The following is a 24,324-nucleotide window of genomic DNA, read 5'->3' on the forward strand; positions in this document are numbered from 1 at the left end:
GTAAGTAGATTGTGTGGAAGCTAATTCTACCGAAGCAACAGGAAAAGGGCAGTAGAAACGGGTCCTTCAGCCCTTCAGCTCGTCCTTTTGTATTCCTTTCTTTGACACTGGCTACTAAAATTAGAAAGATCATCTTCACTCCTCTCCCAATGGTTTCATGAGAAACACCTACCACCAGACACTTAATGGTTTTGTTTACGTTTGGGAGGAAGACCCGTCCCAAGAGAGTACATTTTCCTCCCGTTCAAACTGCAGCCCGGTGATGATTTCCATAATCAGAGTAAGATTTTTTCCCTTGTATCTGAATGCACAGACACGCCCCTCTATTAAATTTCTCTTCTGTGCGGTTCATCTGTAGCCTTCTTCCAGACCACCTGCCCTTGTGTATTTATTCCCATTAAATGGCAGGGGTGAGAAATGGAATTACAGCAGCCAACATTATCTTCACTAATACATGTCAAATGTCTTAGTATCAGAGTGAGCTATGTAAGCAAAGTCGACCCTTTCCTGTGCCCCTCACAGACCTATGCAAGAGTTGACTGATGACTCTAAGTCAAAAATAAGATTTGGAGCCTACCCTGCAGAGCTCAGAGTCTAAGGCTCTCGGCTCAGTGAAATCATAGTATGTTTTTCTGTCCAGTATCTTACGGGTCCAGTAGTTTTCTTTGTCGCTGGTGATATCCACCTTTCATTATCAATCATTACCAAAGATCCTAGAAAAACTGCTATTTTTTCCTAAATAAGTGCTTCATGGGGAAATGTTCCTAATCCTGCATTATGCTGCATTTTAGGTGATGGAGAAAACTAATCCAGCTACCCACATCGTACTTCTATATCTACTTTCATATCTAGATTTATTTCAGGCGGCCGTAATTACAACTAAGTTTGCTGATGCTTTATTACAACCTCGGCAGGATTTACTGTTCTAGGCTACACTGCTTACATCTGTTGATGTCTTTGGCAGCATAAATCAATCCAAACAAACTCCATTCTGCTAATACTGCCATCTGCCAACTCCCATTCACTGTTTACCAATAATAAAGACTCCCCATCATTCTAATAATAAGTGAATGAACCATTTTGTTTCTTTTCTCAGGCAGCAGGAAGCCATTCACCATGCTTGCTAGATGCTACTTAGCAAATAAACGTTTAGTGAAGGATTTCACAGACCGGCAGGTCTCTAAATTCTGCAACAAAACAAATTGAATCAGAACTCTTGTTCTACATTTTTGTTTCACTGACAGTGTGGAAAGAGTTCAATATAAAAATGTCTTAATTGACTGACCAGGGACAAATCAATGAGGTTCACATTCTGCTTTGTCTTCTTGGGCAGTTGGCTGACTGCAAAGAAACAGAATCAAGTCTTGGGTCATACCACACAGAGAGGTGGGGGAAACCATGAGCGATAGCTGTGGGAGATGATCCCTTTGAGAAGGATATCGGCTTAAGTACATAAACAAGGGCAGATCGATTAAGGAAACGGGGCTTTGTGGTCTGAGTCTTGGCTGCCCGATCAAACCTACCTCTAGATCCATGGCAAGTCTTCATCTGTGTTACATAAGTGGCCAAAGCCAAGCATTAACCAGACTGGAGAAGGAAAGTGCCACCACGCAACGGGGTGGGGACACGGGGAAGTCATTTGACCTCATATCTCTGAGGCCAAACAACAGAAGCTTATATTCTACACTCATTCACCTCCTTATGCTTCACTAAGGAAGAAACATGTGCCCTGAGCTGAATGTTAAAATATTCTTCTCATATTTCTTTTAAAACTCTATTTCTTCCAGTGTCTGCCAATCAACATGGGTCAAAGAGCAACACAGAGTGCAAAATCAGAAGAGTGTGGGAACATAGAAGCTTCACGTGAAGTTACAGAGTTTTACATCAGATTCTAACCTGCAATAATGCTATTTAATAATTTCCCTGTGACAAAGTAACTCCCATCTTAGGGTGACTACATAGGCTTAAAGATCTTCTGTTATCTATCTGGAAGGGGACAGAGGCACTCCTAATGTCATTACATTCTAAGGTCACTCAGACTTCTAAAAGACAAGTGTGACTAACTTTGGAACTGAAGAACACACCTGGCAATTAACAACTAAATGGTAAGGAACAACTTCCCACTTTAAAAGCGTTCTGAAGTCATGCTGCTGTACAATGTATCTTTGAGTAATAGCTGGGAAGATACATAATAATATGAAAGAAACAACAGCAAATTAAAAACAACACAAATTACATTATTAAAGCTGACTCATGTGAGGATTTTTTCATTATTTCCAAATTTAATTGAAAATATCCTCTTAAGGATGCTTCAAATGTGTGAGTCATTTTTAATATGAAATTACAAATAGTCAAAATGCATTAATTATTCACATGCACGTCCCATATGGCTATGCTTAGAAATTAGCTTCTGACCCCCACACACGCAACATAAAATATCATTTTGCCATTTTTTTATTAAAAAAGCTGGTGACAATTATCTGAGCTCTCTAAGCATTATTTTAATGACAGGCAAGAACAGATTAAATAAGAAAGGAAGAGAGGTAGAGAGACAGATTAATTCAGTGCTGAATTAGATTTTCTCAGTGACCAAATCCACTGTGGTCCCTCACCCTGATGAACCCCTAGGTGATGTCCTCTTATTCAAGTGGAAGTGAATTTAAATCTTTCTTTGAGAAAAACTTTAAGAAAGTTTTCCTATGCTTCAAATTATCCTTTAAATGTTTCATATATAATGAAGACACATGATTGGAAAAAAAAAAAAAGGCATGAGAGGAACCATCATATCTCAGTGTGATTAGAAGTCAAAAAATAAAATGTTACATAATAGCAATAAACTGATAAGAGATCCAAATTATGAAATGAACAAACAGATTTAATTACACTTATGCTTGATATGTTCAAGGAAATATAAGACAAAACTGGAACTTCTCAGAAATAAGCTGAAGAAAAAAAAAAGAGAAAGAACAAAATAGAAATTTTAAAATGAAAAGCAATGTGTTAAAATGTTAAGTGTTAAAATCTTGGTAAGAGGGTTTAATAGCAGATTAGATGCTGCTAAGAGAAAATCACTGAACTGGAGATGGGTCAGAAGAAGATACCTAGCATCTATCATCAAACAGGAAGGAATAGAAAAGTGGAGACCACAGAACAGTGCATAGGAGACAGAGTGTGGAGGTGTGATTTTCAGAATTGTCCTCTAAGAAGGTGGGGGAGGGGAAAAACAGGCCCCTGATAATCAGACAGATAAATGAATCAATGTATATTCATACGTGAATAGAATTACATGCGATAACATGTTTGAATCCTAACGTAGCACTGCACGAGAGAAACTAAACATAAATAAATATAAACGGCATAATTACCTTCACATAAACTAAAAAATTAAGACAAGTCTGTATTTTTTAGGGCAGCATGTGTAGATAAAAAATTTCTTTTAAATGCTAAATGCTTACTATCAAAATCATAATCACAGTTTCATTGGAGGAGATACGAGAGGAGAAGGGTCCGGGTGGTCCGAGTCTTTTCCTTTTTTCTCCTGGGTGGGGGTCACACTTATGTATTTGCTGTCTGTGATTTATTATATTGCCTCTCTTTGGTATGTATCTTTATGTTTTATATCCCAATAAAAGTCTTTTTAATAAGTAGTAAAATATAAGGAACTAGCAAGCGTTAAATGAAAATATTTCATTTTAACTTTCTTTTGAATGTTCTTCGTGTATTTTTGGTTTTTGACTTATACTTATTGCTTTTTAATTTTAATATATCCACTTGTTAAGATTTTATTCATTTGAGAGACAGAGCATGAGCAGGGAGGAGGGGCAGAGAGAGAAGGAAGATCCCCCACTGAGCAAAAAACCTGGTGTGGCATTCGATCCCAGGACCAGCTTGAGCAGAAGACTCAATGAATGAGCCCCCATGCACCACAATATATCACTTTTTTAAAAAAAAATCTGAATTTATCATCTTTTCATTACTCTTTGATTTCATGTCCTTATAAACAAGCCAGGTGATCTACTGTTGGACTTTTTTTCTGTTGATTTCATTTGTAATCGCAAATATATATATATATATATATATATATATATAGAGAGAGAGAGAGAGAGAGAGAGAGCGCCATAGATATATTGAAATATATTACTGCATTTTTAACAAATTTGAAGTATCCTGGTATTCCAAGAGAAAGCTCCACCTCTACACTGACAGGATGTGTCACTTCCTAACCATGGCAGTGGGTGGCTTGTGCCACGGGAGTCTACACTGGGAGCAGGTGCAGTAGGTGCTCCACCCAATTCCTCTTTAAAAATTCAGTTTGCCTTTCTCCAGATTCTGACTGTGGGTCTTCCAAAAGCTCACTTCTGAAGCCTGTAACAGAGGACTCTCTTGGGCTGCCTAGGATGCTTTAACCCTTGTCTTCCATGGACTCTGCCAGAAACGAGCAAAGTGATCAATATGATCTCAAGATTCCAAACATGTTTAAATTACATATAATTACGTAATTTAAAAAATTAATATTTCCCCAAATCTGCTTCAAATTAATGTCACTTTGCCATTTCTTACATTTCAACAGGTGCCCTTTATTTTCCTGTCTTCTTTTTGGTTGCAAATTTTTTCTTGGTATTTAGGGAGGTTTTGGGTTTTTATTTCCCCAATGGTTATTTTGTACTACTGCTTTATTAATGAGCCCTCTTTTTCTATCTTAAGTTTCTAATCTTCAGTTTATTAGCTTTGCATTTTATGTTTTGATCCCTACTAGTACATGTACAAAAATCAGAATGCAAACTCATTTTTTTCCCCTTTTCATTATGAATTTTTTTTTTAGCTTTGCTATTTCTACCTTGTTGGAGCATGCTACATTTACACATTATTTCTACATTAATTCATCTACCTTTTTGTATCCTTAGATTTATGATCATAGGTATTCAGGGCTCTGTGTAAGTCCTTTTACTCGGGTATCCGAATTAATCTTTGGAGCAAAGAAAATGAAGCTTGTCCTATAGCAATATATTGGTTGTAGCTGGCAAGTGCTAAGTTTCATTTGCTGCCCCTTCTTCCCTAGTAATCCTTAGCAAGACTAGTATGTTCCCCTTTTCCTTTCAAGAATGTTACATAAGGGTGCCTGGATGATCAGTCAGCTAAGCGTCGGATTCATGCCATGATCTTGGGGTCCTCGGATCGAGCCCAGCATCAGGCACTGTGCTTAGCAGGAAGTCTGCTTCTCCCTCTCCTTCTGCCCCTCCCCTGTTCCTGAATGCCTGCTCTCTCTTTCAAATAAATAAATAAGATCCCCCGCCTTTTTTTTTAAAGAATGTTAGGGGTACTTGAGTGGTTCAGTTGGTTAAGTGTCTGTCTTTAGCTCAGGTCATGATCCTGGGGTCCCAGAATTGAGCCCTGCAATGGGCTTCCTGCTTAGTGGGGAGTCTGCTTGTGTTCCTTTCTCTCTCTCTCTCTCTCATTCAAATAAACAAACAAGTAAATAAAATCTTTGAACAAATAAAAAATAAATTAAAAAGAATGCTATGTAAACAGAAGCATATAGTAATCTTTTTTTTTTTAAAGATTTTATTTATTTATTTGACAGAGAGAGACCACAAGTAGGCAGAGAGGCAGGCAGAGAGAGAGAGAGGAGGAAGCAGGCTCCCCACTGAGCAGAGAGCCCGATGCGGGACTCGATCCCAGGACCCTGAGATCATGACCTGAGCCGAAGGCAGCGGCTTAACCCACTGAGCCACCCAGGTGCCCCGATATCTTTTGAGATTGGCTTTTCTCACTTAGCATAATTCAGTGGAGACTCATCCAAACTGCTACATGTCTGGGTTGCTCCTTTGTATTGCTGAGTAGAGCTCCCTGGTATATGGGTGGCATGTTCTGTTAACCACCCACCTGGTGAAGGACGTCTGAGTTGTTTCCCATTTGGGGCTCTTAACATCGTGTGAACGTCCTGCACAGGTTTTGGTTTGAATGTAAGTTGTTGAGTTTTTTGTTTTCTTTTGTTTGTGTAATTCAGAAGTAGTTTAGCAACTGAAAAATGTTACTGGTTTCAGAAAGAGAAAACTTACTAGTTTCAAGAGTACAACATAATGATTCAGTATTTGTATACATTGTAAAATAATCAGCACAGTAACTCTAGTTATAATGTATCACCTTACACAGTTATAAACGTTTTTCTTGTGATGAAAACTTTTAAGATACACTCTATTATCAACCTTCAGATATGAATTATAGTATTATTAGAGTCTCCATGCTATACATTACATTTCCATTTCTTATTCTCATTTATTTCAGTTAGCATAATGCCCTCAAAGGCCATTCCTGTTGCAAATGACAAGATTTCATTCTTTTTTACAGTTGAATCATATTTCATTACTCACACATATGCACATTATATATAAAACACTATATGTAATGCATTATGAAATATATTAAACAAAACAAAAAATTCTCTTTCTATATATATGTATACATATACATACATATAGATCTATATATCTCACTTTTTCCATCTATTCATGGACACAGGTTATTTTCATATCCTAGCTATTATAAATAAAGTATCTGTGAACATGGGGGTAAAGATATCTTTTAAAGTTAGCATTTGTTTTTTTATCCTCTGGATAAATATCTAGAAGTAGGATTGTTCGATCCTATGGTAGTTCTACTTTAATTTATTTGAGGAAACCCATGCTATTTTCCAGCTACTGTGCCAGTTTACATTTTTACCAACAGTGCAGAAGGTCCCCTTTTCTCCACATCCTCATTAGCACCTTTTGTTTCTTGACTTTTTTGTAAGTCATTGCGACAGGTGTGAGGTGATATCTCATGGTGGTTTTGTTTTGCATTTCCCTGATGATTAGCAGTGTTGAGCATCTTTTCATATGTCTGTTGGCCATCTGTCTATCTTCCTTGGAAAATTTTCTATTCAGACCGCCTTACCATTTTTAAATTGGATTTTTGTTTTGTTTTGATTTGCTTCTCTTTTTCTTTTTTTTCATATTGAGCTATAATGAACTTAAGGTTTTATTTACGTGCGATGAATGCCTAGGAATACAACAGTTGGGTCATATGATATTATACGTTTAGTTGCCAAATTGTTTCCAGAAGATCTGTTTTTTATACCAGCAGTATAATAGTGATCCGTTCTCCAGTTTCATGGCTTCCTGGACAGCATCTCTTCCCTTTTCAGCCATTCCAATGCACTAGCAGTGATGTCTCATTGTGCTTCTAATTTACATTTTCTTAACAGCTAATGATGACACATATATTTGCCATCTGTACATATTCTCCAGTGAAATTTTTGCTCCTCTGTTTTGCTAATTTTTTAAGATTTTATTTATTATTTTGGTAGAGAGAGACACGGCAAGAGAGGGAACACAGCAGAGGGAGCAGGAGAGGAAGAAGCAGGGTCCCCAGGGAGCAAGGACCCCGATGCAGGACCTGATCCCAGGACCCTGGGATCACGACCTGAGCTGAAGGCAGACGCTTAACAACTGAGCCACCCAGATGTCCCTGTTTTTCTCATTTTTTAATTGGATCTTTTGTTTTTTCTTGTTGAGTGTTGAGAGTTATGATAGGTCCTACTACGGATAATGTGGTGGTGAATTCTGTGTCAGCATGGCTAGGCCATGGTGCCTGGGTATTTGGCAAACGGTTCTGGATGTTGCTGTGAGGTGTGTGTGTTTAAATGATATTAGTATTGAAATTGGTGGATTCTGAGTAAAGTGTATTGCCCTTTATATCGTGGGTGGGCTCATCTAACCCATTGCAGACAATACTAAACGTACTAGAAGATACTAGACCATAAAAGAACTATTTCCTCAAGCAGGAAATCCTTCCAGTAGATCTCTTTTTACCTCTTCCATATGCCTTCAGACTGCCAGCGTGTCCTGCAGGCTTTGGACTTGCAACTCTACAATGAAGAACTCGTTGCGTCCACTCAGTCTTTTACATTTAATTTAGTTACCATACATTATTTAGGTCTCATTATACAAAGTAAACAATTTGTAATATTACATTTTCTCACCCTCAGGTTTTATGAAACAATTTCACTCAAAATCCCCTCACATATTTTTGACATTTGTGCGTTTGTCCCTTCGAGGGCTAGTTCTGAGTCAACTGACATAGGCTTCCAGAATTTGGCATCTTCGCAACCCTCTCAAACCCTTCTTGACTGGATAAGATGCTGTGCCAGAATCCTTTATCTCAAGTCAGAGGGACTCGCTAACATCACAGCAGCACCTGTGTACTCCCGCCCCCTGTAGTCGCCTGCTCTGGTCCGACTCCGACAACGCCCTCAATGACCATTTTGCCTGTTGAGAAGGTCTTTAAAGGGCTTGTTTACAATGGTTCTAAATGCTTTTTAATGTGAGGTCATTCAACTAGGAATATTTACAAAATCTATGAGACATATATATATTTTTTTCCATTTTTTGTGTTTCTGGACCTAATCTCCAGGAGCATCTAAATTTGCATTGCTCATAAGGATAATGTTTCTTTCCCAAATGGTACTTCGAAATATTGACATGATTGGCAAAGCAGCATCATTGAGAATGTTTTAAATTGAATTGGTAGACAGCTCTCTGAAAGGTAATTTGAGGCAATAATATACATCTTTTTAAAAAATAATACACATCTGATATTTTGGCACAAGCGGTGTTTAACTTTTAAACCTATGTTTTATTCAATGTATCTCAAGCACTTCATAATGTTTGATACTATAATCAAAAAATTAATAAGCACGGATCGCATGGAGCACTGGGTGTGGTGCAAAAACAATGAATACTGTTATGCTGAAAATAAATTTAAAAATTTCAAAAAAAATTATTGAGTAAATAGTATTCTGTTAGTTGATTTGTTTTATTTAACCAGTGCCTTCTTGTTTGGATTTTGTTTCGTTTTTGATATTTCCTGATGGGAGGCACAGGGATGAATGCTTTGTAATCATGCCCTTGGAAACTCCATCATTTCTTTCCTTAGCATAATTTCCTTTATATGTGATACGTTTGATACATCATATCAAACGCATACCAGGATGTGTGAATTTATATTCCTTTCAGCAGTGGGTAAAAACCTCATGTCCTATAGCCGCACACAACCTGGGAATAATTATTTTTGCTATTTCCAAACATTCAGGTTATAAAGAGAATTTCATTGTTTTGTTAATTCCCAATTAGTTAGTACATGGCAATGTTGACTTTTTTCCCTAAAACGTGCTGGTCGTTTAATTTTTGTTCTGTCTCTTGTTTCAGCCTCCTTATGCCATTTGTTAATTTGGGTAAATCTACTGACATTTCAACAGAACCCACCTCTACACATACATACACACAGACACACACACCCCTTGATCCTGGACAACTGTCTTGATATCGTGTATCAGTGTGTCCTGCGGGTTGACCTGATGCCTCTGTTCTTCAGTGGCTGGGCCAGTCTATGGGATTGCTCATGGGTTTGTGGTGCATTGTCTGATAGAAGTTTGAAATAAGATGATCTTGTTCACACAAGACGTAGGGTGGGGGTTGTCAGTCTCTTGGACAGACTGGAGAGGTCATTGGGCCACAGATTTCTCATAACCCAGGAGCTAGCCTGGGGTTCTTCACAAGACAGTGAAGTTAAGTGGATGTCCCCATGTGTAGGTGTTCAATCCTGACTTCTGTCACACTTGCTATTGTCCCACTGACTACCTCAAGTCATAAAGTTGGGGTGTGTAAGGGGACTACCCAGGATGTGAATATAGGAAGTTGTAAACAATTTGTGTAATAATCTGCCATAGGCCTTACTATAGTGATTAAGTCTAAGATGCTGGGGTAAACCTAAGTTGAAATTCTGGCTCAGAATCTTAGAATATGTGTGATTATGGACAAGATAATTTCTCTGAGCCTGATTCTTTTTGTCTATTTTTCTTTTTATCTATTTTATCTATTTTTCTTTTTATTGATTTTTATCTATTTTATTTATTATTCAAATTTAGGATATGCCTAATCAAAGCAGCAACCATGTAACAAAAAGAACTAAATAAAATGATGCATATAAGGTGCCTAACACAAAACACACTACATAATAAGGGCTAAAAATACTTTGGCCACCATTATTGATTCTAATGCTTGGGCTATAATGTTTCTTCTTTATGATAAGTTATTCCCACTCCTTATGGAGTCCTGTCCCTAGTGTACCCACCTACTGGAGGATGGCATATGTAGACATGCCTGAGTTCAAGGGGGAGCACAGCTTAGACTCCAAATGGGTTCATTGCTATTTGAGTTCAGGGTCAGATTACTTACCCTCTGAAAGTAGTGTCTCCCCCCTCCACTGGCTCCATGAAGAAATAATATCATCTAACCTAGTTAGCAAACACTGATGTGCTACCTTGACCATGGGGAGATTATACAGGTTTCCTTCATTGTAAAAATGACAAAGATAATTTCTCATTACACACTCTTCATTGCTATGCTACAAGAGGCGATATGTGTGCAATCTGTTATCATGAACTTAACCTTTATTTGAGAACTTGGCTGGAGAAAATATTACTTCTCACATGATTTTCTAAAACTTACTTCCAAATTTCAGCATTCCCACCAGTGCACAGTCTGACTTGGCCCTGCAACGACTTGAGGAATGGTCTTCTTTCTTCCATTTTTGCCCTTGGCGGTACAATCTCCAAGAACACGACTTAGATTGCATACACTGTTTCCTCGAGCTGGAAAGCTACTGTCTATGTCTCCTGATGTGTGAGTTCTGCTCAGCACGTTTCCCCTGTGACTTTGTCAGGGGAAACGTTTCATCAACAGGAGAGAGTGGCCGGGACGGGGAAGGAAGAGGCTGTTCCTTTCTATTTTTCCTTTCCTCGGGCATGGTCCTCGGAGAGGTGGTTGGCTCCAACAGCTGCAACTGTTTTCAGAATCCAGCTTCTTTTGAAACTCCTGGAATCAGACTCCGCATAGAGGCCCAAGACCCCCAGAGAGCTCTGAGAAGCCCTAGGCTGTGCCTCAACCCAGCCGTCTGAGCGTCAACATCATGGAGTCTTCCTCCATGTTCCTGGTGTCACAGGAAGAGCTTGGTCACATGACCCCCAAGGGAGGGTGGGCACCACATCTGTGGAGCCTATCATTTGAGATTAACTATTAATACCTATATTTCCCAAACCTTAGAGACTACAGCTACTTCCTGCATGTATTATTTTGGTTATCATAGCAATATCTTTTTCTAGGTCTTTTAACTTTTATAATACTTCCAAATAACAATGCCTTGTTTTAATTCTAAGTGTGTAACACATTTTCCTTTTTTGTACTGAACACTGACTAATACAGCATGGGTATCAGGAACTATCCTAGGAAAGAGAATAAAGATCAAAAGATGGAATTTTGAAATTTTCCTGGTGACATTCCCAATCTTTAAGATGTCTCAGAGCTCCTTCCTACTTGAAAACTGAATACAGGTAATCCACAGTGGGTAGGGGCATCACAGTTACGCACACTGTGTCTGCTTGGGATGAAATGCCTCTTTGTACCTGAGAGGACCACTGAGATCCACAGACTTAGGTCAAATCTTATTTATCCCTGACCACTCTACTCCTATAATTTGAGCTTGGGTCACCAGGAATTAACAACATCAACTTGTTTCAAATACTTAATAACCCTGACAAACTCAGTTACAGTCACCCTAATAACCAAATGTAGGCTTATTTGGAGGAAAGCTTAAAGACTTAGAGCCTCTATTCATAATCTCATCCTAGGATCCAAGGTCAAGTGAGGACTAAAGTGATTCTACCACAAATGGGAATTTGGCCCAAGTTCATGTCACATGGCTCCCAGCAGCTGTGGAGACCATCTGTGTGTAATTCCTGTAGATTCTAATTGCAACAGGCATACTTGGCCACAGCTAGAGTCCCTGCCTTAGCACCCCAGACCATGGAATGGTAACTCTTAGGTAGGAAAACTAAGTGGAAGATGATTGAACTTCTCCACCAGAATACCAAGCTGTGAAGGGATGACATCCTCAGTGTCGGTCAGCTGTGAAGCCTGCAGAGCTCAGTACCACCTTCTAAGATCTCAAAGTGCAGGGATGGAACCTCTCCAGGCACCTTCTTGGTGGGCCCGTGCAGAAGGTCCTCCAGAGCTGGAGAGTACCTGTGAACAGCCAGAAGCTTCAGTACGGTGATTTTTCAGCAACACATGTTATTCCAGAGACGGTAACGTCACGGAGGCAAATCAGTTCCTGGCACCCGGTATGGAGTTGCTGATTTGGTAAATGTAAGTATTTTATTTATTTATTTATTTCTGCAAGAGCCAGCAGATGAAGTTTGCTTTCACTTAGTGAAGAAAACGGTGTTCCTTTACATTTTGTCCAAGACGGCACAAACTCTTCCACTCCAGGTCACACTCTAGACTAGGATCAACAAATCATTTCTTAAAGGACCAGATTATAAATATTTTAGGTTTGCAGTCCTTGCAATCTCTGTTCCAAATAGTCAGTTCTGACACTGTAGCTCAAAAGCAGCCATAAGCAATGAATGGTCTCGGATGTGTTCTAATCAAACTTCATTAACAAAAAGCAAGCACCCAGAATGCCCAATAACCGGCAGGCTCCTGACCTAGGCCATAGAAATCGCTCATCGCACATCCTACAGGACACCCCTCTGACACTACACACTGAAGATCTCCAATTAACTGGACCTGTAAAACAGTAATTGGCACAATTTCAGAGAACTGAGGAAGCCTTTTATTTATAGGGATGGGAGACAAACCTCCAAATATCGACAGACCAGCTGACGGACAGAGTTCATGGGCATCGGGTGTCTGGAAGCGTGTTTGGATGTCCCCTTCCATGTGAATAAATAGACTAAAATTGCTTCAATTATAGAGGAATAAATAATAGACTTTATTAAGAAATGACTTATTTTTCTTAATATAGAACACCAAAAGGAATTTACAAAATGTTTGTTAGAATTAATGAATGAGACAGCAAGATTTCAGAACTTTAAAAAATGCTGTGTATACTAATAATAAACATTTTTATATTGAATCTAAAAAGGAATGACACTATATAATAAAAAATGTGATATGCATAAGAATAAATCTCGATAACTATATATGAGATTCATATGCTGAAAATTACAAAATATTGATGAGAGACATTAAATACAACAGAAAATTTGAGAGAGAAATTTTGTTTATGGATCTGAAGACTCCGTGCTTCTAATATGTCAGTTATCCTCAAGCTGATCTATACTTCCTCCTATTCAAATAAAAATTTCAGCAGGCAATTTGAGCAAATGACAAGTAAACTATAACATTTATATGGAAAAGTCAGCACCCTAAAATAACCAAAATAGCCTGATTTTTAGATGTTTTTTTAGATGTAATATAGCAGGAACACAACACTTATGGAGAAAACAGTATGAAATCAGTGTTAGAAATACAAATGTAATAAAATCAAATTTACCACAATATACATAAAATCTAATTGAGTTCATTTTTGTCAATGTTGCCAGGTAACTCAGTATAGAAAGGATAATCTTTGTAATAAATGACACTAGTACAAAGAAAAAATAATAATCAAAAGTGAAAACTCTACCATTCTCTCAAAACTTACATAAAATTAACTTGAACTAGGTCATCTCATGGATTATGCGAACCCCCAAATTGAAAATTCTCCACAAAAAGACAAGAAAGTCTCTGTACTCTTGAGTCAAGGACATATTTCTTAGAGAGGATATAAAAAAGTATATCATAAAAAAACCATAAAAAATTTAAATGGGACTTAAAATTACAAATTTCTGCCCTTTGAAAGACACTATTAAGAAATCAAAAAGACAAATGCATACTTGGAGAAATTATTTTAAAACCTCATCTCTGATAAAGTACTCACTCAGGAATTCAGTAATTGAACGATTAAAAGCTAAAAGGCCAATTAAGACAATTGAGACACTGTGCCAAAGCAAAGTAATAAATAGCCAAAGAGGTATATGAAAAGAAACTCAACATCATTATCCAGTAAGGAAACTCAAATTAAAATCTCCAAAATGCCTCCTGGAAGGGCTAAGGTCGTCAATCAAAAACAGAACAAAACGGACAGGAACCACGTCTAATTTTGGGGGCAGGTTTTGAGCAACCGCGACTTTCATCCACATGCGTCCTGGTGCCGCACACGCGGTTTACCATGCAGGAAAGCGGTTGGGCAGTTTTGTTTGATCAGATTAGCAATCTGACTCCTGGTTATTTACCCAAAGGAAATAAAAACATCTTTCCTATGGAGATTGGTATGCAAACATGTGTAAAGTTTCTTTCCTACTTGTCAAAAAAAGTATCTAATGATCCCTATGTGAATCTGACTTATAAGAGCACAAGGAAAGAGATATAAAATATTAAAATCATGCCTTGCCTTCCCAATCTTCCATATTTACTTTATCTTTACCAAAAATGAATGTGATCTGATTACTAAATTCTTTGGAGGGCTACATTATTTTTTTAATTCACTGCTTCAAGAAATTACTTGTAATATGTTGGGCTGCAATATTTATTAACTGAATTCTAGAGATTAGTACACTGGCTACTGTCTTGAAAACAGTCTTTGTTCTGAGGTTTAAGGCCCTAATTTATAGATGCAAATATACTCTCCAGACCTACCTATTTGAAATTTCATCTTCAGTCTACGTTGCTGTATTCATCATGTACTGAACCATATTCTTATTTCTATGTTCCTGGGGATCCACAGTTTGGGAACTTATTTGTTAGAAAATAAAAATGCAGACACATACAAATTCAGACCTATACCCAACTTTTGCTTTTGTTAGTCTTCACAGTATAGGGAAGCGAAATACCATGAGCAAAGGGAAATTAAATGAATATGTCCTTAAAAAACTTACACTCGCATGAACTCAGCGCACAACGACGGGTTTCCAAAGGGATATGAACTTGGTGCCACAAAAAGGAGAAGGAAACATCAGTTTTGCCCGGTTGACTGGCCAAAGGTCAAGAAATTATGAACTACGTGTGGCTTGATGAGTTTGATGGGGACAATGGAGAGCAGGGTCAGATAAGGGGAGTCCGTGCTCCTACAAGCAAGGACACACACAGTCAGTGATGGACATGAAAATGCCAGAACACAGATGGTACCTGGTCAATCCTTGGTCCTATATTTTTATCTACTGTTTGGATGGGAAGAAAGAAACAAGGAAAAGGAAGGAGCAGACGGAGGGATTGAGAAGCAAGTGCTTTCCGCGGGGCTTGCTGGGAAGGCTGGAGGGCGGTCACAGATAAAGCTATTAGCTATATTGTACATTAAACTCCTAATTAGGGTCTTGATGCCCAGGAGGAACAGCCAGGAATGTGGGGCTTTCCAGCAGGGCAGCGGACACCCCAGGTGGATGGGTGCTTTAAGCCTTTTAAGGCTCTCAGAGCAAGAACAGTTTGATGCTGTGTTCTCCAAAGCTGCTGTGCTTGGCCCAGTATAAGCTGCTGGGATCAAAGCGCGCAGTGTTTCCCAGAGGCTTCCGACTTGGGAGAAGAAGGGACAGGATCATGTTTCTAAAAGCCTTAGACGTTTGGCAAAAGCGGTGCCACTCATCAGAGCAGTGAATTATTTATGTAAAGATGTAATTTAGCAACAATGAGTTGTCATATTCTCTTTGGATGGGTTGGATCTCTGAAATCCTTTTTTTCTAGGCTGCTGGTTCACAGATGAGAATATCGAGGTTAGTTGTTTTGCCGAGAGTCCCACAAGCTCCGCGCGGGCTCGGTGGACCCTGACTCCCAGGAGACTCCTCCTTCTTCCACCTCGTCATGAGCTACGGTTCTGTTTGGAGAAAGAAAAATTTGAAAAATTAACGTCCTGACCCACATTCTCCCAACCTTTGAAGTCCTCACCACCTCCCAGGCATTTCCACAAAGTACAATCACATAAGAGGAAGAAAAGAAGGGGTTTTAGCATGACAAGGTAGACGGGTAGATAAACCGTAACAATCCTGGTCAGCACCATCCCAGGGACCTGACCTTCATTGACACGGAAGAGGCTTCTCCTGGTCCCCTTGGCAGCAATGATTCTGGTCTTCTGCCACGCACTCTTGCAGATGTGCCCCCGAGCTCGCACCCTGCACCCTGTCCTGGGGGCTCATCCATGGGCAGAAAGGGCTGCCGACCGCTGACCTCTTGAATTCCGTGGAGCTCCCACAGAGAGTGGAGGCAGGAAGGGACATGCAGCCGGTGCACTGATTTCCCCGGCCCCCTCGGAGGGCTGGCTTTACCCTTGAGCAAGGTCAAAAATGACTAAGCCAAAAATAAATAAGTAAGTAAGTAAGCAGATTAATGGAAGTCTATAGCTAAGGGGAATGGGCCATCAGGTGGAGTAGGAAAGAGTTTCTCCAGGACGTTGGAGAGCCACCGGTTTTTAAGAAGTGGGTATCTCTTAAATGGCACCAGAAGAGTTCCCCATACCTGGAAGCATACCAGCTCTACAAATTAAACTCCTGCCATGCCTTGGGGAACACACTGAGTGAGGGTTGGCAAACGCAGGTGCGACATAGCCCCGCAGTTTGCGTGGCTGAGCGGCGTGGCCCCAGTGTTGATGATTCGAGAAACATGCCTACATCAGCCTCTTTGAAAAAGTCCATCCAAGAAACTCAACTTTGACCAAATAAGAGGCAAAAAAGTAAAAAAAAAAAAAAAAAAAAAAAAAAAAAAGGTGTTCTCATTTTTCCCCCCCTCCAGACACAGAGTAACTCATAGGCACCTTTCTGAAATCACAGCTTGGAAAAAAACTGGCCGAGCGGACCCTGGGAAAATTGCAGCAGAATGGCAAATTGGGCAGGCGAATTCATGTCTTCTGCCATTTGATGGCATTTACAGGAGAGAGCAGCAGAGGGCCAGCTCTATTTCCAGCCCTGGGTCAGAAGGCTGGCCGGCGCGTCCTTCCATCCGGGCAGAGGTCAGCAGCGCCCCTGGCAGGCTTGTGTAATTAGTCAGGGCCATTGAAGAACAGACCTGCTGCTGTTTTCTGCACCCTGGAACGGTCTGGACAACATTTCTCTGTTTCTCTCCAAACACAGGTTAGGCTTCCTGCCCGAGAAGAGAGAAAAGGGCTCCATGAAAACAAGAAGTCGGCCGATTGATGTGGGGAAAATGGTGCATGGTCAGCGAGTGACTTTTCTGATGCTTGAAAGGGCTGTCAGCGACTCCCAGCCCCCCAAGCCGGAAGGCTAGAGGTGCCCAACAGGCATCCAGTCGTGCTGTGTTCTGTTGTTAAGGAATCCAGGACAGCGCTGGGCTCCTCCACTCCCGGCTTTCAGAAGCCTGCTCTGCCCTGTCATTGTCCGGCCCGGATTTTCTCTTACCCGTCGACGCACCGAACGTACTTTGTTTCGATCTGTGTAACCACCTCCACAGCTCAGGGCTTGAACAAGTTCATGTTTTCTGCCTAGGAAAATAGACGGATACACACACATTCATCGATTTGACGACTCTTCCAATAAGGAGACCCATGCGGTGGTCAGAGAGGGGAGGAACTTACCCCTCACAGGGGAGGAACTCCGCTCCAGGCCCGCCCTGTGACCACGCGTGCCCGCTCTTTCGCCAGCAGATGAGGCACTGGGCATCACACGGTTCCGCTTTTCCTTAGCCAGTTGGCACCGAGGTAGAAATACTGTTATTCTCCACGCGTCCCGGGACTTTAAAGAGTGGAGGAGGTTGTCATTTCTGAGGAGATGCAGGGACAGTGGTTTTCTAAGGACGGCGATGGCCATCATTTTGTCCCCGACAACAGACCTAAATGCAGACCTAAGGATGTCATAAAATCCCAGAGAACCGAGTACACGCTAACCTCCCACGACACCCATCTCTTACATAAATTTTCCCAGAGTCCAAAAGCTTGCTCACGACCCCAACGTGGCAAAGACTGGCACGTGTAGCCAGGCGGGAGGCAGTCTCCCTCCCGAGACGTTTCAGGTGCACGTTCTTTGACACCCGACGTAACATTCTGTATAATCTCCTCTTAGTGAATGAGACTAATTGCTTCGGGCTTCCTTCAGCGCGACGATCACACGGGCTCTTTCCGCTCGTCCCAGGAGCTCAAGATGCAGACTCCAGAGTCACACGGTCCGGGTTTGGTCCTTACTCGGCCATCGGGCCATTTGTGCATGTCAGTTACACAGCGAAAGCTGAAGGAGACACCCTACGAGACACAGGGAGCTCTCGCAGGAGAAGAGCCCAGTCTTACAGTTGCGTTGGGTCAACACATTCCTGAAGGGCCGCGTACTTAGTCTGCTCTCCACAATTCAGGACGTGGGGAGTGAGTCACGTCATCTAAAATCCAAACCTGTTCTTTAAACATAAGAAGACTATAATGAACATATCTTACATTAAAATAAAATAAGAAAATTCATTTTTTAATGGAATAATTTTAACATTGTAAGTGGAAAACCAAGGAGTTATAAATCTCAGAGAGAGTTAAGGAAGAGGAGAGTGAACTAGCATAACGCATGAAGCACACCTAGGTCATGCCGAGTGTTATTATAAATTAATCTTAACAATAAACCTTGACTTTGCAAGCTTCTATAAGTAATTGAAATTTCTACTCAACATGCACGGCTGAAAAGTAAGTGCCTGACTTTAAAGAACATTGCCCAGAAGGTAGACAACTTAGCAACCTTCTTAAAGATTATAAAATGAAATCTATGGTGTAATGATTGCAGAAGGAATAGGAAAGTTGTGGTTTTTTTTGTCTTGAAAACCCTGAATACAGTGCAGCCATGGGCATGACCATGCCTACTGCCTGGCGGCAAACTGGTGTCTCTGTTCAACCCAAGCCAGTCTGTGGATTCCAATGCATTTCTGCAGGGAAATGGCGACAGGATCCCAGGGTTTTGGTCGCTTGCCCTGGTAATTTTTTTTTTTTTAATTCTCATAAAGACCATATCCTTTTTATCATGTTCAAATATGCAAGTCATTTGAATCACCTCAAAACATGTGAAGAGGGATCCGTGGTTTTTAGACAGTGTCTCTCCATAAAGTAATGGGGAAGTTTAGCAAATAAGAGATATCTACACTTTTTTTCTGTTGCACGTGAAACGCGATTTTATACGAGGCAATTTAATTGGCGTCGCTACGAACACAGGTCTGGGAGCTATTAGAAGTCAGCCTGTCTGAGCAGACACACGTGCCGATGGCCCGGGACACCTGGTCCAAGCAGGCATGATGACTTTGGAATGTGTAATGTGTGCATTATGAAATACTCAGGCTGATACAATGACTGGTGTGTGTCAGGGGTTTTCTGAAAAACCTCATAAAGGGACACTAGACTAAAGCCTTGGCAGATACCAAATGACTGCTCAAGGTACCAAATGACTGCTCACGGCTGCTGTACAAAATCCCCCACGCCGGCCCCCGGCTGAGGGTGTGCTAACCACCAGCGGCTCCGTCTCGGACCTCTCCACCTGTCTCCTACTCCTTCCCCTTCCAACCCAACTCCACACACTGGCATAGGACCATGCCTTGCCCTCCCCTTTGCAAATACCAAGACTCTCTCGAATTAGTGACCTCCTGTAACTTCTCTCTGTGTCTCCACATCTGTTTGGTAGCGTTTTCAGAGAACAAGCGTTCAGCCTGCAGATCGCAGCTACTCGCGGTGTGTTAGCGTTACGGGGACTACTGTGATGTACGTCTTCATCGTCCTTTGCGTGTGTGTAGAGATGAGTATGCGTTCTACTCCTTTATTGCTTGTGGATTTCATATTGCCCGTCTTCAACTCCCCAAAATTCACCAGCATCATCTGTATTGGTTTGGGGAAACCAATTCTTGGCGTATTTCTGGGGTCATTTGTGCATGTGTGTGAGAGTTTGAAAACTGCATTGCCCTCTGCACATGTTCCCAGCTGAGGCCAAAACAGTGAAGCTCTACCTGTGTTTCAGCTCTCACACCGTAAGTAAGTATCCTCACTGTGGTATGTTTACTGAGATGTGTTTTGTTTGTTTGTTTTGTTTTGTTTTTCAACTTTGTGTCTTATCTTGGCAATTTTGCTATTTCAAACGATGCCCAGACCAGAAATGCTATCCAGTGCCGCCAAGTACAAGAAGGCTGTGACGTGCCTCACAGAGAAAAGGCACGTGAGATACGCTTTCTTCCGGCGTGAGCTGCTGCGCTGTTGTCCATGAGCCAGCATGTCATGACCCTGCTGTGACCAGAGGCTTGCAGGAACCTGACCTCGAATTTCCCCTAAGAGCATCAGTCCATATTCACCAAGTCAGTGTTTGTGGCAACTCTACAGAACTGAGCCACCCCATCAAATGACACCGACTGCATACACTTAGGTGTGTTTCTCTCCGTAATAAAGTCTTAGAAGAGCATTTGCTCGATCAAAAGGTATGCACCCGTGTAAGGTGTCTGACATGTAACAAATGCATCCTCCAGAAAGACTGCAACAAGTCCCAGTCTGGACAGGAGGGCTGCTGGCTTCCGTTTTCCACCATGGGCTTCCCAGGACGACCACTGCTGCTGATCGTGTCGCTGATACGCTGAGTCAGTGCGATCTGTGTGCTGTGCCTCTTGGCCACTGTTTACACAGATCTAGGAAACCGAGAGGAGTATCCCAAATAACTTAATTCTAATGATCTAAAATTAAAACATGGATTGTTAACTTCTGCTTCCATCTATCATTTAATTCCTTATATGCAAAAGGTGCATTACATAGGAACATAAAATAACCCTTGAAACCACCTTAGGACATTAACTACATGACTTACCCTTTCAATTTTGTATCTAGAAATCATTGAAAAATCTTGTCCTGTCAACTCATATGCTACCTGTAAGGAGATAGTTCATGCTACACGGTTAAAACCAAACCCAACTTCAAAATAATTCATCTAACTTAAGTCAATTATTTCAAAAAGGAGTGTCAATTTACTGGGCATTAAAATGCCGACAGCATTTTAACTAGTGTATACATAAAGGCTCCAACAGTTTACAAATTAATGATGGCTCACGTCTAATCTCTTTTAAAAGGTCATCCTCATATTTCCAAGGTTTTAGATATAGAGCATCTAGAATTTTTTTGCAAGAGATCTGTGGCTTTATGTAGTAAATCCCTGACATTTTCTTGCAGAAGAGTCAATGGCTTCTGTAGCAATAACTCTTTCTTTCCCCAACCCATAATCTACTTGGGGGAAAACCGTCCCCAAAAGTACATTGTAATGCAAAAGTGAAATACTGTCTTTTGCAAGAGAAACCCAATAGTGGCCCATAGTGCTCTATAGGTCCCTGGTACTGCTTGTGTGGGCACCCACTGCACCTGTTCGAAGCTGAAGTTGGAAACAGGCATCCAGATGGGATGCATTCAGCTCGGAGTTTCCACTTGTGTGTGCTACGGGGGAGGTAGAAGGCTGAGGGCAGGAAAGGCACATTCTGGGCAGCTCGGGGACTATGTCGGATAAAGGAACACAGGGCTCTCATAAGCACAGGCTGGCAGCCTGAAACACCTGCTCTATATGTGGTTAATTGAATTTTTTAAAAAAAGAACAGAATAAACAGAGTGAAAAGTAGAATAAACAGAGTAAAAAGTAAAATAGACAACAGAATAAGCGTTCTGTGAGGTTTGTTTTGATCAATGGGTAGGGGGAGAAGTGGATGGAAAGGATTTTTTTTTTTTTTTTCAAGGATAGACTCAAATAAAATAGAATTTCGAGTACTTGGGTATGCTAGATTTTGTAGGAAGTCTGTGCTAAAAATCCAATACGAAATATAAAGTAAGTGGCATGCAGCTTTCATTTCATTACAAAACGTGGTGGACATATTATACCCCCGAAACAACGGAGAGAGTTTGATTTATCCCTGAACTGAACTACACTGCCATGGAAAACCGAGCCCTTGTGTGCATTTTTCTTGCAATCGTTCTGCTAAGTGGCCACTGGGTGTCACCACTCCACACCCACCCGTGCCACACTTCAGTCCCAGAGGATGTTGCATTTTCAGATTGATCAACCTTCTAAAATGTCACCTTCCAGAATGCAACTGTTAACATCAATCCAAATTTGGATGACTTGGCTACCCCCAAAACCATTCTTTTAAAGAATAGCAGTAACAACTGAGATCCTGTAAACCAGAAGCCTAAAGAACAAAACAAACTTGGGGTTTAAAGAGGACGGGCGGGGCGGGGGTAATGCTATCCTTGATTTCAGCTTGGCCGCACTGTATCCGCGTAAGGACAGGGGTTTGTCTAGCCCTAGTAAATTATATGCAGTGACTTGGCTTTTAGAGTTGGGAGTTCTTTGTTTTGTTTTGGGGTTTTTTGCACCTCGAGCGAGACTCAATACGAGTTTCAGGACTTGAGCTGTAGAGATGTTAAGAACTCTCCATATTGACCCTCATCACTGGAATGGCGCGTACAGAGAAGATGTCACCCAGCTCAGGTCACACAGGGATTTCATGTCCGAACCGAAATTCGGGGCACTTGACTCATCCATGTTCATTCCTTTCCCTCTTTATTAGTCCAGCAAGTCGCGTTTTCACCAAAACACGGGAGTAGACAAGAACTTCGTGTCTTTCCCCTCGCTCAGTGGTTTTCAGATGTTAATGACCATCAGATAACCCGGGATTCTGGAGTAAAACGCAGACTTCTAGAGCCCTTGGGGTTAGGGTTCAGATGGAGAGGAAGAGTCTGAAAATGTTTATTTTTTTTCCCACTTTAATTTCTTTTTATTAATGTATGATGTATTCTTTGCTTCAGAGATACAGTTTTACACGATTCATAGCACTCACCAGAGCACATACCCTCCCCCATTAAATGAGCATCTGAGTGTCCCGATGCATTCTGATGCAGGCTGTGTAAAAAACCACTTCGAACACAGCACTTGGAAGAAGAAGTTCACTTGCATATGACACCTCCGTGGGCACCACCACGCGTGTGGGTGCCTCCCTCACGATAGAGCACCACAATGCTCACCCCAGGAATGTCTGTGACCAATGTCCACGGATCTCGGGAATGGGTGATTTAAGGGTGATCTAAAAGCTACATTTCTGGGTAGTGTTCATTGCGGTAGATTGTATATGGTGTAACATTCCCTTTGTATGGTTTTGAATCTTGAGGCGTTCTGACAAACACTAGCAGTCCTGTAACCAACAGCACACGGCCACCCAAGGCTTCCGCTGTGGCTAGAGTGGACACTCTTCTTTTATCTCCGGCACTGGCTTTCCCTAGTCTGGTTTCTGCCCCTGTTCTTCTGTCTTACCCAGGATGCCATAACATTTCTTTCACTTCCTTTTCTGTAGAAATTTCTACCAAATATTTTGTTTGGATCACGATTGTCACTATGGGAAGAATTGATGTGGCCATATTTAATCTCCTCATCCATAGACATGATATATTCTCCATTTGTTTACATTTTATCTATATTATTTTAGCTATGTGTTCTATAGTTATCACCATATAAATCCTAAAAGGTATTTTACTAAATATATCGTAAGTATTTTCTGACGCTAATACATATTACTTAAAATGTCAGTTTCCAAATATCTGTTGCAAGCATATAAAAATACAATTGATTTTTCTATATTGATTTTGAACACTGACACTCACTTATTAGTTCTAATGGCTTTTAAAATAGATTCCTCTCGATTTTGTACAGAGGTGATTATGTCATTTCTGCATAAGTGATTACCTGTGAATAAATACATTTTTCTCTTCTCTTCCCAATCCATGTGTCTTTCATTTTCTACTCTCACACTGTTTCACGGGGCAGAACCTACAGCACAGTGCTTCACGGAAGTGGTGGAAATGGGTGTGTTTCTCATGTTTCTGATCACAAGGAGCCCAGTCTTCCAATAGTTAGCAGGATGTGAATGTCAGGGTCAGAGACGTACTTAAGTCGATCGAAAAAGGAATCACTTATTCTTACTTTACAGAGCATTTTTGATCAGGGACGCATGTGGGTTTTGGCAAATGTTTATCAGCATCAATTTAGGGAATAACATAGCATGTTTTATTACTGAGTTTGTTAATAGGATGAATTACATCAATTGACTTTCTAATGTTCAACTAAAATTGAATTCTTGACGTAAGAGCTCCTTGGTCACGAATGTTATCATTGTCTGTAATGTTGTATTTAATTTGCTAGAATTTAATTTAGAATATTCATTTCTGTATTTAGGAAACATATTTGTTTGTGGTTTTCTTTTCTTATAATACCTTTGCACGACTTTGGTTTCAGGTTAATGTTGACCTAGAACAAGCAGGTAGCACGCTCACCTCTTCACTTTTTTAGAATTTATGTAGAATTGGTATTATTTCTTCTTTAAACTTTTGCAATATTCCACGAAAGATGCCTTAGGAATTTAAGGTAACTTTGTCCTT

This window comes from Mustela nivalis (genome assembly GCF_964662115.1).
Source record: "Mustela nivalis genome assembly, chromosome: 20".
Classification (NCBI taxonomy): Eukaryota; Metazoa; Chordata; class Mammalia; order Carnivora; family Mustelidae; genus Mustela; species Mustela nivalis.